The following is a 13,353-nucleotide window of genomic DNA, read 5'->3' on the forward strand; positions in this document are numbered from 1 at the left end:
ATTTTACTTTACCTTTAATAACCTTTTTAATATTTTATCACAATATTTTTAATATTTTACTTCCAGCAGACATTTTTATTAGACAATTAATAAATAGTTCAATAATGAATGAGTTGACATAATTTATTAAAATCTTTATAATTTGCGTATTAAATACGGGGTTTATCCGTAATACTGAACTAATGTTTTTTTTAACATTTTGAAAATTTCCTTTTCATCATTTCATAGAGGTGTTTGAATGATCAAATAAGGAGTAGAAAAATCAATATCATTCGAAAATACATGGCATCTAAGAAGGGAAAAGTATTAAACTCTATCCGTTAGTTTCTATTTTTATCATAAACAATTACTGTCCATCTCTATTAGCCAAGGTTATACAGAGTGTCCCATATAAAACGCAACCCAACCTTATATTGGTAGGTATTGAAATAATAAAAAGGCATGTGTAAATGTAAATGTAATTTTTATTATTACCATTCATTACCTTACATTTAGAGTAAATGTTGGAAGTGGCCGCCATGTTCTTGAATACAAGCTTCAATTCTTTTTACACCATTTCTTGCAATTTTTTTCAAAGTTTGTGGCTGGATATTTAATACAGCTTGTTCAATATTGACTTTCAATTGTTCAAGTGTTCGTGGTTTGTTGCTGTTGGCTTTTTCTTTGAGGTAACCCCATAGAAAAAAATCCGCCGCAGTCGAATCTGGAGATCTTGGTGGCCACAAGCCTCGACCGATAACACGATTACCAAAGAATTCCTCAACGAAATCAGAAGTTGAACCTGCGTTGTGCGATGTCGCACCGTCATGTTGTAGCCAGCAGTGTCTGTCTTCCTCTTCCAAGAGTGCAATGAACTGAAATAAAATATCCTGATATCGTTCTACTTTAATGGTCTACTTGAAAAAAAATAGGACCGATTATTTTCTTCCGCGATATCGCGCACCACACGCCCAACTTCTGCGGGTGTAATTGTTTTTCGTGATAAACGTTGGGATTTTCAGCACTCCAAATTCTACTGTTTTGGCTGTTTACGTAGTCATCCAAATGAAACCACGCTTCATCTGTGAAAAATAACGAATCCATAACATTAATTCCCTCACGCAGAAATCGACGGAACCGTTGACAATATTGTAGTCGTTTTTCTTTGTCGGGCTCAAGAAGTTTATGAACCGTTTGAATGCGATAAGGTCGTAATTGTTTGGTTGCCCGATCAACAGTTGATTTAGAAAAATTAATTTCAGCAGACAAACGTCTGATCGATTTATTTGGCGAGGCGAGTAATCAGTCTTTGATTTCAGTGACTGTATCTGTATTCAACACTGACGCAGATATTTTGTGTTCCTTGTAATTAACAGAACCAGTCTTTCTAAATTTTGCGACTAACCGTAATACTGATGTTTTATTAGGAGCTGGTTTATCTGGGTACTTTTGGCGAAACAAATCTTGCACTGCAACCACTGATTTCGTACTGAAGTACGACTAAACAATGAAAACACGTTCATCTAGCGAAAACACCATCTTGTCTCTAGCAATACACTGATCGTTATAATTGCATAGTTGTTACTATCGGTACTGTTCTACTGCGTCGCCGCGATGTTCAGATGTTGGACGAGTTCATTTCAGTAACGAGTAAGGGAGTAAGCTTGACTTTTGAAATTTCATGGATGAGTGAATGATTGATGGGTTGCGTTTTATATGGGACACCCTGATACAGGCGAATGTGGCTTTGTTAGTTAATTCATAGATATATATTACCGTTCACTTACAAAGAAGGCTTACCCTTGCTGATTTTCCTGTACCAACAACACCGCAAAGGAACGATAAATGAGCCTACACGCTGTACTGGTTTTGTATCAAGCCACGTGCCACCCGCTTAACCCACATTTAATCACGAAAATCACCTGTTTACTGTTGAGTTCAATCGCAAAATGCCATCCCTCTGGTTGCCCCAAACCTAACAAAGCAGCTCAACAGTCGTCTCGGTTGGCCAGTCTTCTTTCGACCTACATAACGCTGCCAGCCACAGAACAAATTTTAGCGGTATTCACCGATCAATATTCCCGGCTATTAATCAAAATCTATCTTGAACTCATCACTCACGTCTAAGAGGACGGGTTCATCCTACCGGTAATTACACATTTTTCTTGAAGACTGGTATGATCGAAGTTCCGTACTTCGAACACGACCTCTGGAGAAGGACGCAAATATCTCAATAATTTCCCAAGGAATAGCCCAAGTAAAGTACTTCACATCTCTATTTTTCTGTTTAGCTTTCGGAACCACCGTACGGTATTACATCAGAGGGTGAATGAAGATGATATGTATAAATGTAAATGAAGTGTAGTCTTGTACAGTTTCAGGTCAACCATTCCTAAGATGTGCGTTTAATTGAAATCTAAACACCAAAGAACACCGTTATCCACGAACTAGTTTTCAAATCCGTTTAAAAGTAACTGCCTTTACTAGTATTTTAACCGTAGAACTCTCGACTTCAAAATCAGCTGATTTGTGATGACGAGTTGACCATTATACCCCATAAGGAGGTAGGGTACAAACACGATCTGATTCCATAGGGGTAGACACCCAGTATGTGATAGTTGCGGTCGCTACGCCACCACCTCCCTACCAAGTCCTTTACAAAGGATCGGAATGCAATCCCAAACTCCGTAACTACTAGTTTCTCCTTAAACTACCAATAAGTATATAACCGCTATTAATAAGTTAAATACCCGCCATATTAATAGAAAGACACAGCAGCAAAGGTCTGGCCTGGATGAAGACCTGGCTTTGTGGAAACACGAGATGATCAAAGCAGAAACTGTCTGGTGTTTCTATCTATCTGTTCTCAATGGTAAAGGTTATACAGTAATTAGTTTTGGTGTAATTTCCGCGTTACTGATAGCTGTCAGCGGTCTGTGTAGTAGATAATGATCAGATTTCGCACCCAGATTTACTATCTATCGTACAACTAAAACCCTTGATTCCTGGTTTAGTTCCCTGAACTAATTTTTTATGAATCTTTTGTACATAAAAAATGTCACCCTAATCTTTTATTCGATAAGAATTTTTCCCGAAATCTACCTTCTTGAGTTTACGCATAATGTTTTCTTTTAATTCATTTAAAATGGACAAATTAATTTTCTACAGTAATAATTTTCAAATATATATTCATGTAATAAATTTATTACACCTGAGATAAAGTTAAAAAGAAAAAGTAAATATAAAAATAAAATGAAGTTCAAAAGTATAAAAAAATTAAAAATTAAACATTGTTTTTCTTTGTGAAAAATAATTCAGAAAAATGTACTGGTAAAATTTATACACCCTTATTGTATAATTCTTTATATTTTGTTTGGAAATGTTGCATTTGTTTATTAAGGCTGTAAGTTAAATAACCCTTTTCTTTTCTATAAAATGAATGCTTACTTTGTATTATCAAACTCCCTCATACTTTAACATTTTTCTCTGACATTTTTAATATTTTTATTTTAATTTTGAAATAATTATCCATCCAATAAAATATCCTTTTGGATTTCATTAAGGTATTTTACTATATTTCTTTATTTATACATAATTCCTTAAAAAAAAAAGAAGTGAAATAAAATTTTATATAAAGGTTAAAGATTTATATAAATTTATACAAAGCGATATACACATTTACATTTGACCGTATTTACTACTTATTCGAAAGAAGCATGACGATATTTGGAATTATGGGTAAATTGTTCATAATTTCACGTAATGATCGAGTGCCATGCCATGTTTTGTATGTACGATATTCTACTTAATTCAGTTTCATTGCCGAATGTCATGCAATGATTCAATCTCACTGGTTTTATTTTCGTTTTTTTGAGCTTTTCTTACTTCTTGATTTATTTTTCTACGGATAAACCTTTTTTTAACTACGTAATGGTAAAATTGCGTTTATTTTATTTTATCTTTATTCCTTGATTTATGTATTGTAAATTAAATAGTACAGTAATTTTATTTATTAACAAGTTGTTTATTTGGTGAGATCTCATAACTTTCAATTTTTGAATAAAAAGTTATAATTTAGCCTACTCGAAATAATATAGAAAAGTCAGGTAAAATGATGTGTGTAATGATTAGATTATACTCATTACTACAGAGTATTGATTGCCAGGAGGAAAATACAGTAGGCCTGTCATCTATAGTTACATAAATTATACTAATGACTCTATCCATAGAATTTTGGACACGAGAGGATTTGAATCTATAAATCTGATTCAATTTTTAAATTGATGTATTTTATAATAATCTTTACACGTATAGCAGTTGTTTGGATAAAAGTAGGATTTTTAACGTTCTCATTTTTCTTTTATAAATTTTTTTAAAAAAATATGAAATTTAGAACATAATTTTTCCAAAATTTTTCTATTACTTCAAATAGGATTCCAAAAATCTTTTGTTTTTTTAAAGTATTTTTAAGTGTGACACTTTTTTGTTTGATAATTTAAAAAAATAACTTCCACTTCAGTCTTAGTAGCAACTCCAATCGAAAAAATAAAAGGAAACGAAATTTTTAAATGTTTCAGTTTGTATTACAGATCGGACTTTACACGATAGGCATCTTCAGCCATTACAATTAATGTAAAGGTACCAGAAAAGGAACAAAGTTTCCTTGGACCAATAATTTGCACTGCAATAGAACTCTATAGTTCCCAGCAGTCTCAAGATAGACTAAGATAATAAGATCAGTACCAACAGAATCGAAAATTAAAAAATGTAACAAGGGTCGGTGAAAGGGGTGGGAAAGAGTATTTGACAGTAGGATTTGCCCACGGAAGAACCGCAATATGAAACAAAAAACCCTTGGATGGGTTGTTTTTTCCAATCTTTATTTACTTGCATTTATTTATTAAATTATTTATTTTTCCCCTATAAAAAGTATTTTTTTCTTCTGAAATAAAGAGCCGCTTAAGGACAGAACAAAATTCTTGAAGGAATATCATTTACTCACTGAATTTAGCGCCATGGTAAATGTATTCAAATCAACTATAATACAACAAATATAGATGAGTCGGCACATCTAACGCTTCTCTCTCTTCTCTGACATTACAAGACGCGTTAAGCTTTTATTAATGAGTCTGCCCGATTAAACTACCAACTTATCAGTAAAACAAAACGCGTCTAAAGAGGAAAAGATCATGTCTTACCGGTAATGCTGTACATTTTTACCTCTAGTTCTACAATCGAAACTATTTGAGATTCTGATAAAATAAAACAATTTGACATTCCAGAAACTTTCAAAATTTGAACTGCATCACTCTACAGTTTTCTTTTATGTTGGTAATATTTTACTTAATAAATGAAAAATTAAGAATTAAATAAACATAATTTCATTCAAAATAACTGTAATACAGCGCACGCGCGCGCTTGTGTGTATGTGTGTGTACATACACATATAAATTATGTAACAGTTATATTACATTTTTAGTAATCTTTACCCACTTACTTCCTGTGCATTTGGGACTTAAAAAATTCAATCGAGATGTGAATAACACTTTTTCGTCGGGTTTTTTTTAAGGAAGCCTAACGAGTGAAGTACACGCACTGGGCGGAATCCATTATCCAGTAGTTGAAAGCTACTGTAGATAGTTTTTTATATTTTTTTATGGAAAAAATTCGATCGGCTCTGATAATCCTAGCACAGGACTCTGTTATAATTTCCTACCAGAACCTTGATCATTATCCTAGTGCACTGCCCTTAAAAATAATAATAATAATAAATTGTTTAATATTTAGTAATTTAAGTTATTTGTAATCGAGTTTTGTAAACTCTTTAAATATAAATAAATATTAAAGCTACACAAATATTAAATATTAGGCTTAAAACCCTTTAAATATTAAGCTATACAACCCGTTATAGTGAAGAAAGTTTTTAACTAGTTTAATAGTTTCCGAGTAGTTTGAAAGTTTTAAAACATTTACGAAATATTAAAATCTTATTACTTTGTATATAAATTTATTATTTTTCCATGCTACTACCTCTCCATATTTTGAGCGTTTGTTTTTGAAAATAACTTCAATTTTAAATGAAAACACTATATATTTTTTATTTTAATTTTTTAATTAATTGTATAGTATATGTTACCTTAATTTAAAATAAACAACTGAAAGAAGGGACTTTTGGGCCACAAATAGATGTTGTAAATGCGAATCAATGTTTATTTTTGAACTAAACCCAAATTGAGAACAGCAAAAATGAGCGTAAATAACTTTTCTAGAAAAATGTAACATCAATATAAGCGAAAAAATTAGCCGTCTTTGAACAACTGATATTGTTATTTACTCTTTTCCTAATGTGTACGTTGCAATTTGTTCAACTAGAGAACAATAAGAATCCCCCCCCCCCCGCTCAACTGAGTATGAAGTGCATGACATGTAAACGTATTCTTTTACAAACTCAGGCCGACTCTTCCCGAGATGTGTGGCTTATTAGGCTCCAACTACCGAAGTACCGTTGTTTAATATTCAAATCCGAATAAAAAAAAAAACTAACTTTTACTATGATTTGAACTTCAAAACCTTCAAAAATTAGTTGTTAAACAAGTTTTATAAAATACTTAATTCATGTTCTTTCAATCGGGTGTCAATAGTTATTCTATTACGTGTGACTTTCTATATGAATTTAAGTCGTGAGGAAATTATTTTATAATTGAGAAAGTTAATCATTAAAGTCAGTTGTTATTGAAATATCAGTAAACTCATTTTAAAAGTGATACCGTATTTTGAAATGAATACATTAATTTTTGAAATTTGTTGGAACAACTTGTTTGGGTAACGATTTTTTTGTGTCAGTCTTCTATTCAAACTTTCAGCGTATTTGTAGATTTAATGTCTATTAAATAGAAAAACATGAACAATACGAAATTTATTTCAACATTCTAGACACAAAAAAACTTCATTAAACGATCAAATACAACACAATATTTGATTAAACAAATTTTTAAACACTTTTAATTCGAACATTACATTTACAAGAGGGTAATACACAACATTACAAAAGAAATAACTGAATTATAGTCTTTAAACACCTTCGCGGTGCTTATTTCCAGTTAGTTAAGAAGCGTTTTTAATTTTATAGAATTTTACATGTTTTGTACGAGTTTTTGTTATTCTAAATAAAACCTACTTCACTTACAACGTAAAAAACGTTGAAAATAAATCACACCAGTGTGTATGTTTAGACTAATAATTTGTTTGTATTACAATATTTTAAGAAACATAATTAAATAACGTTAAAACAAATTATTACAATAGTTTTTTTTTGTCGTTAATTACAGTAAGTTTATTCTTGAGTGGCGTTCTCATTAAGCCTCTCTTTTTTGCTCGATAAAAAGAAAAGAACAGCTTTACTTATTTACAGTACTTACGTCATTACCGTGGTACGTTTGATGTTTTAATATTTTTATGTTTAATTTTTTTTTTAATTAATTGAAAAAAAACATAAAAGGAATATCAAAATATGAATACGTGCGTGTCGGTATGTGTATTTTTGTATTCTCAATTAAGGCTGTTACGTGAGTGTAGTCTGTGTGTACGTTACATGAAGCAGCCATGCGCCTGTCAAATAAGTACGAGCACGTTGAGCTTATTCAGTCAGACATTGCAGTACCGTATAACCAGCTGAGTATTTTGCAATTAAAGTTGGTCGAGAAAAATGTATTAACAGCTATAGGTAAGATAAGGGGAATGCAGGGGGACGCAGCAAGCTGCTGTCGGCTTTACCGATGTTCCGCCACTTAAAGCTACATTTATGAGTTCTGCTTAACAAGATTAACAGACTGGGTATGCAATTTACGTCCAGGAACTGTGAGAAATGTTAACGTTGTTTTATTCCGGCACAGGTGTTTAATTATGCGCAAGCTATATAGAGTTCATGGAACGAGTTGATGTGAAGGGTTGGTCTAAAGGGTGGTTGAAAGTAGCGGTTGGGGGTTAGAAAGGGAAAGAAACGTTCACGGCCCCGAAAACCCGACAAAAGAGCAGCAAATACTCGTTGCTTATCCAGCTCACCTCTTTTTACTGCTTACGTTCATGCCGCTAAAGTAGCTCAGATCATTAGCAAACTAACCCCGTTCCCTTCCTCTGTACATACAATCTTTACTTTTATAAACCTAGTTCTAACTTTCAACATCTCCAACATCTGACATTTTCAAATGTGTTGAGGAGCAAAAAGTAGCCCCAATTAAATGTTTCTTACTGTTTTGTAAGGTGTTATAGTACTAAAGTTTTCAATCGTTTTGTTAAAACTGACTGTGTTTTTGTAGAACTATAATTAATTATCTCAAAAAATAATTCTGTAATCATAGATTAAAACTATCGGGGTTTACGGATTAATTAATACTATTGATCTAATGCTGTGTTTCTATCATATTGAGAAAAAAGCGTTCTTGTAGTAAAAGCATAGAGCTATCATATAACGCAACATTACTGTAAAAATGGATGACTGATGATCAGCACTCCAAGCATCTTCCTAAAAATGTTACTAAACTTAAATTACCCGTCGATAATTGATCGTTACACTGCACAGTACAGCGAATTAGTTACAATAATTTACATAATTTTTTTTAAATGGGATATAAAGAACTTGGACGTAATTAATATATTAAATTTTTATTGAAAAGAGAAAAAAAGAGCTGGATTGACATTAGGAGTTGAATATTAACCAAAAATTATTGTGATCGTAACGTCTCAGTTCGTATACAGTTATGATTGTGAGCAATAAATACTAATGGTAAGTTCTCTAAAGCAATTGCCGCGTAGGTATGGAAGGAATGTGTTGTTTGGTGGGAGGTGATTACTTGTTGATTAGTATGTTACGTTTAGAATTGTTAGTAGTAGAAATTTATACCCTACTGCTCATCCAAACTGATTTATACCTCTACTTGCTCTATATCAACACAACTAAAGGCATCGGAAACTATGTTCTCCACAGCATTGTTAACTTTAGAATAAGTTTGATAGATTTACCTTAAAATTATTGTGCGATTTCAAACAGCAATATCATGTACACTTCGTAAGAAAATTGAAGAAGATTCATGATACAGTGAAAATTTGTGCCTTAGTTAATAGCGCATACGTAAATTATTTTTTTTATCGAACTGATATAATGCTTTGTAATAAGTTTTTAACTTCTGTACTATTCGCAAAATTTATGATCTACTTACAAATCAACAGATACCCTTATCAATTTTTTTATATTTAACCCTTTTTCAATATTTGTAATATTTTATTAACGTTTTATTGATTTATTATGTTGATTTTTTGTTTCATTATAAATTATGAATTCAAATTATCATTTATAATTATTCAATAATTATTAAATTATTCATAATAATTATTAAATTATTATTATTTAATTATTCAATCATTGATAATTATTCAATTATCATTTATTTATTATCATTTATTTGCCCAATAACCACATTTTATTTGGAGTCATTTACCTTGTTCAACTATTTTCACCTTAGTCATCTAGTTATTCCCAATTTGGATATTGAAAACTAAGATAGAGTAAAAATATTATTTTTTTGTATATTTTCAGCCTAGATGAATAATAAATCATAACCATTGAAAAATATAAGGAAATAAGAGAATAACATGTTTAAAAAAAAAAGACAAATTTGTTAGGTTCTGTTTTGATTTTTTGCGGGATATCCGAGTTTAAATTTATATATATATATATATATAAATTGTTTAAGTTAAATTTATACTTAAAAAAAAAAATTATCCGCATAGTACTAGGTTAACGTTAACATAGTCAACGTTAATGAAAACAAACAAAACCTTACCGATCATTACACTATCCCCTCCTCCAACCACAACGTTTTTTCAACCACATACCGGTAGTACCTAACCTACCTACAACTACCGTGACTTCCCTTGTTCTACTCCCTCCTCCCTTTAATTAAAAAGCTGGTACTCTATAATATAGCCAACCAAATGGTCTGTGACAATATTCAAATAGAAAACTTTCTCTACTACTAATTCGATTCTGAGCGTTTTAAAATAAAAATATCCTTTGAAGCCTTTTAAAAAAATACATACATATATAATGTGAGAAACTAAATTCTTGTGAAGTGCAAATTTTACCTTTTTTTTTCTTTTACTGCTTTCAGATTATAAATTCACTGATAAATTTGCGTATATATTCTGGCGCTCAGGGAAGGTTATTACTGAATGTGATTTATAATTGTACATTATATTATTAATGGATTAATCTGTTATAATTATTAATGAAATTAATGTATTTATTATTACATATTTAATTTAATTCAATAAAAAAAACCCACCGTTATTTTAATATTAAAATAAAATAATTATGCCTATAAACAATAAGGATACCTATATGTCAACGATAAAAACCGTTATATAAATTTACATTGGTAAATTTTTGTGTGAAATAAATAGTCTTGTGTAAAATAAGACAGTCTTTAAATAACTTATACGTTATACTGATTCCTACGTATCTTGGCAAATTTGACCCATATAATATCAGAACAACCCAGAATTCACTTGGATCTAAACTGTCAGTACTCCCATTTGATAAAATTAATTTCAATAACTATCAAACGGACAAGACAATTGAGATCTTCGATCGTAGACTTTATTTAATCATAACCGGCTACTCGAGTGTCTACCTGTTTTTGGAAATATAACAGGCTTAGTTTCATGAAAACACATTAATCCAATTACTGCAATTACTTCAATCAATAAATGTTTATTTCAATATTATTTACATTACATTACATTATACTGTAATTTATTAGGCGTACAAGAAAATCATGCGTTGTCCACATCAGATGTTTTCTTTCAAATTTTATTGTACATTAACGATACTTTTATCAGGGTTTTTCTTGTTTTAATTGCCTGAATATAATAAATTTAAAAATTATGATTCGTCTATTTGGACCTACAATGACGTGCTACAGTTCTATTTTTTTTTTTTTTTTTTATATTATTTTATTATAGCTTTGTGTTCTTGTACTACGAAAAACAATGCCCAATACTTTATCTACTTTTATCTACTTTATCTACTTTTTGGCCATAGGCTTGCATACAGGGATAATTAGTGAAAAGCTCAAGTAATTTTAGACAGCATCACCTAAACGAAATTTTGATCGAGTTTGCGTTTGGGTTGCAAATCTTTTAATCTCTGCGTAACTAATCTTACATCCCAAATAATCTGCTTCATGCGTAGTAATCTTTGTCTTTCCACTTAGTTTTTAAACAATCTTTTATTAACAAAATAACTATCCCAGGATATGTATATATAGCCTCTATATAGAAACCTCTTTATTTAATGTATTTATTTTTTTATATGATTTTGTCACAAGCCATTATCTTATCCAATTCCTTTTTGGAATCTTATCCAGCATCTTTTTTACTACATAACCGACCTAATTTTTTATATTTTTTTATACCACCATATTTCAATACCTATTCTTTTGTTTGTGGTTTTTCAGTAGCCCATGTTTCCCTATCACAAATCATAACATAAATAGTTATATTTTAAATTTGCCAGATTATATTTTAAACCTTAAATCTGCCAGATATAGATATAAATTTCAAGGAGAAAGTAGGTAATTAAATAATTTCTTTTCATCATTTTCTAAAATGAAAAGACTTCTTTTGCTAGAAAAATATATTTATTTTCTTTGCTTAAAATCCAATTTTTCCTTCAACAAATTTGTTTGTAATAGCTTTCTTTTTAGACCATACTTAGTATATTTATTTTTGAAAAAACGAAATATTCTAACTTCTAATATATTACGTTAACTTAATATTATATCATTGGTTGGTATATTGAAAACTTAATAAAAACCTTACAAGCTACTAATATAAAAATTTCCTTTTTTTTAACTAAATCCACGATTATAATGAAATTGGTAGCTGTCTTAATATTTATTCTGACAAAGAGGTTTAAGCTTATGTGGTGAATTAATAATTAAAAAATCCGGTTGTGCATTTTTTATAAAAATAAATTAAATAATTAGAATAGATTTGATTTAAATTTAAAAACATTATTACATTTATATAACTTCATAATATTATATTAATTTAATAATATAGATATTTAGACTATTTAGAATGAAAAAATGTAATTAACAATGTAGATTAAAATCTAGCAGTCGGTTACAACACAAATTAATCGATCTGAAAAATGTAATTAATTTTTCTATAACTACAAATAGATCAAACCTTTACAAAGATCTCATTCTATTAAGAATGCTGCAGAAAATTACTACGCTTATAACTCTCATAATTATTGTACTCATATTTTAATAACACTGTTTTTAAGAGTATTAGTTATAGCACATTTGCTTTATAACTAATTAAGTAGGTTTGGTTCTTTGAAAATCCAGACGCGCAGACAAAACACTTGACTCCGATTAACTATCCATGTTATTATAAAGATATCCTTCAATTTTTATGGACATTCACTAAAAAATTCTATAAATTATCTTGAATAAAATACAATTAAGTTTTTGTACTTGCTTATTATTTCTTACACAAAATTTATAATATTCATTATACCTTACTCATCAATTCTTTCTTTTTCAGTCCACTGCTTGCTTGCATACTATTCATCGTTTCTTTTTTCTCTTTCTTGCCTATTTAGGTTTATTAAAAATAAAAAAATTATTGATTTAAATTATATTTAATAGAAGAATATCATAAATATTAAATATAAAGGAATGGTTTAATATTTAACAGAAAGAATGGTTTGTTAGAAATTATTAATTAATTTTATTATATTTTATTAATTAATAATTCTTGTTCCATTTATTTTTGTTAGAATAATTCTATTTTTTTTTTCATGTTTCTTCTTTTTGATACATACGATATAATTTTCTTCATTATTTTATTTATTTTTAAACAGAATTTCTCACCGAGTAGTGAATTTATGGTATTGATTTTCCCGCTCTTACATATTTGTAGTTTCGGTTAAAGAAAAATAACATCAGTAAATCTCAACATGTTTTTATATTCTGCCCTTAGGATTACTTCACCCTCCTATTTTTCCTTAATTTTCTTAAACCTTTTAGTTTTTCTCTACACAAATCAAAAAGCGATGGTAGGAGGAGTGAATTATGAAAATTTTATCTCAATAATTTATTAATTAAAGCTTGGATTTAGTAATCTAAAGTTATTAAAGTTTAGTTACTGGTTAATTACGACCATCTAATTCTTGTAAAAAATTATAAACAATATTCCTTTATATTAATATTGTTATACTTTAACTTTTTTCTTTTTAACATTTTTCTTCATTTCACATTATTAAATGCTTCCTTGAGATCTACGTATAAATGTTATTTAAGTAGA

General features: G+C 29.6%; 1 protein-coding gene across 1 annotated transcript in view; it reads left to right on the forward strand.

The window, feature by feature from the left end:
• LOC142325690 (nephrin-like) overlaps positions 1-13,353 on the forward strand; it is a 575,430-nt gene that overhangs the window by 300,901 nt on the left and 261,176 nt on the right. The window lies entirely within an intron of this gene.

Source organism: Lycorma delicatula, chromosome 5, assembly GCF_047948215.1.
Source record: "Lycorma delicatula isolate Av1 chromosome 5, ASM4794821v1, whole genome shotgun sequence".
In the NCBI taxonomy this organism is placed as follows: domain Eukaryota; kingdom Metazoa; phylum Arthropoda; class Insecta; order Hemiptera; family Fulgoridae; genus Lycorma; species Lycorma delicatula.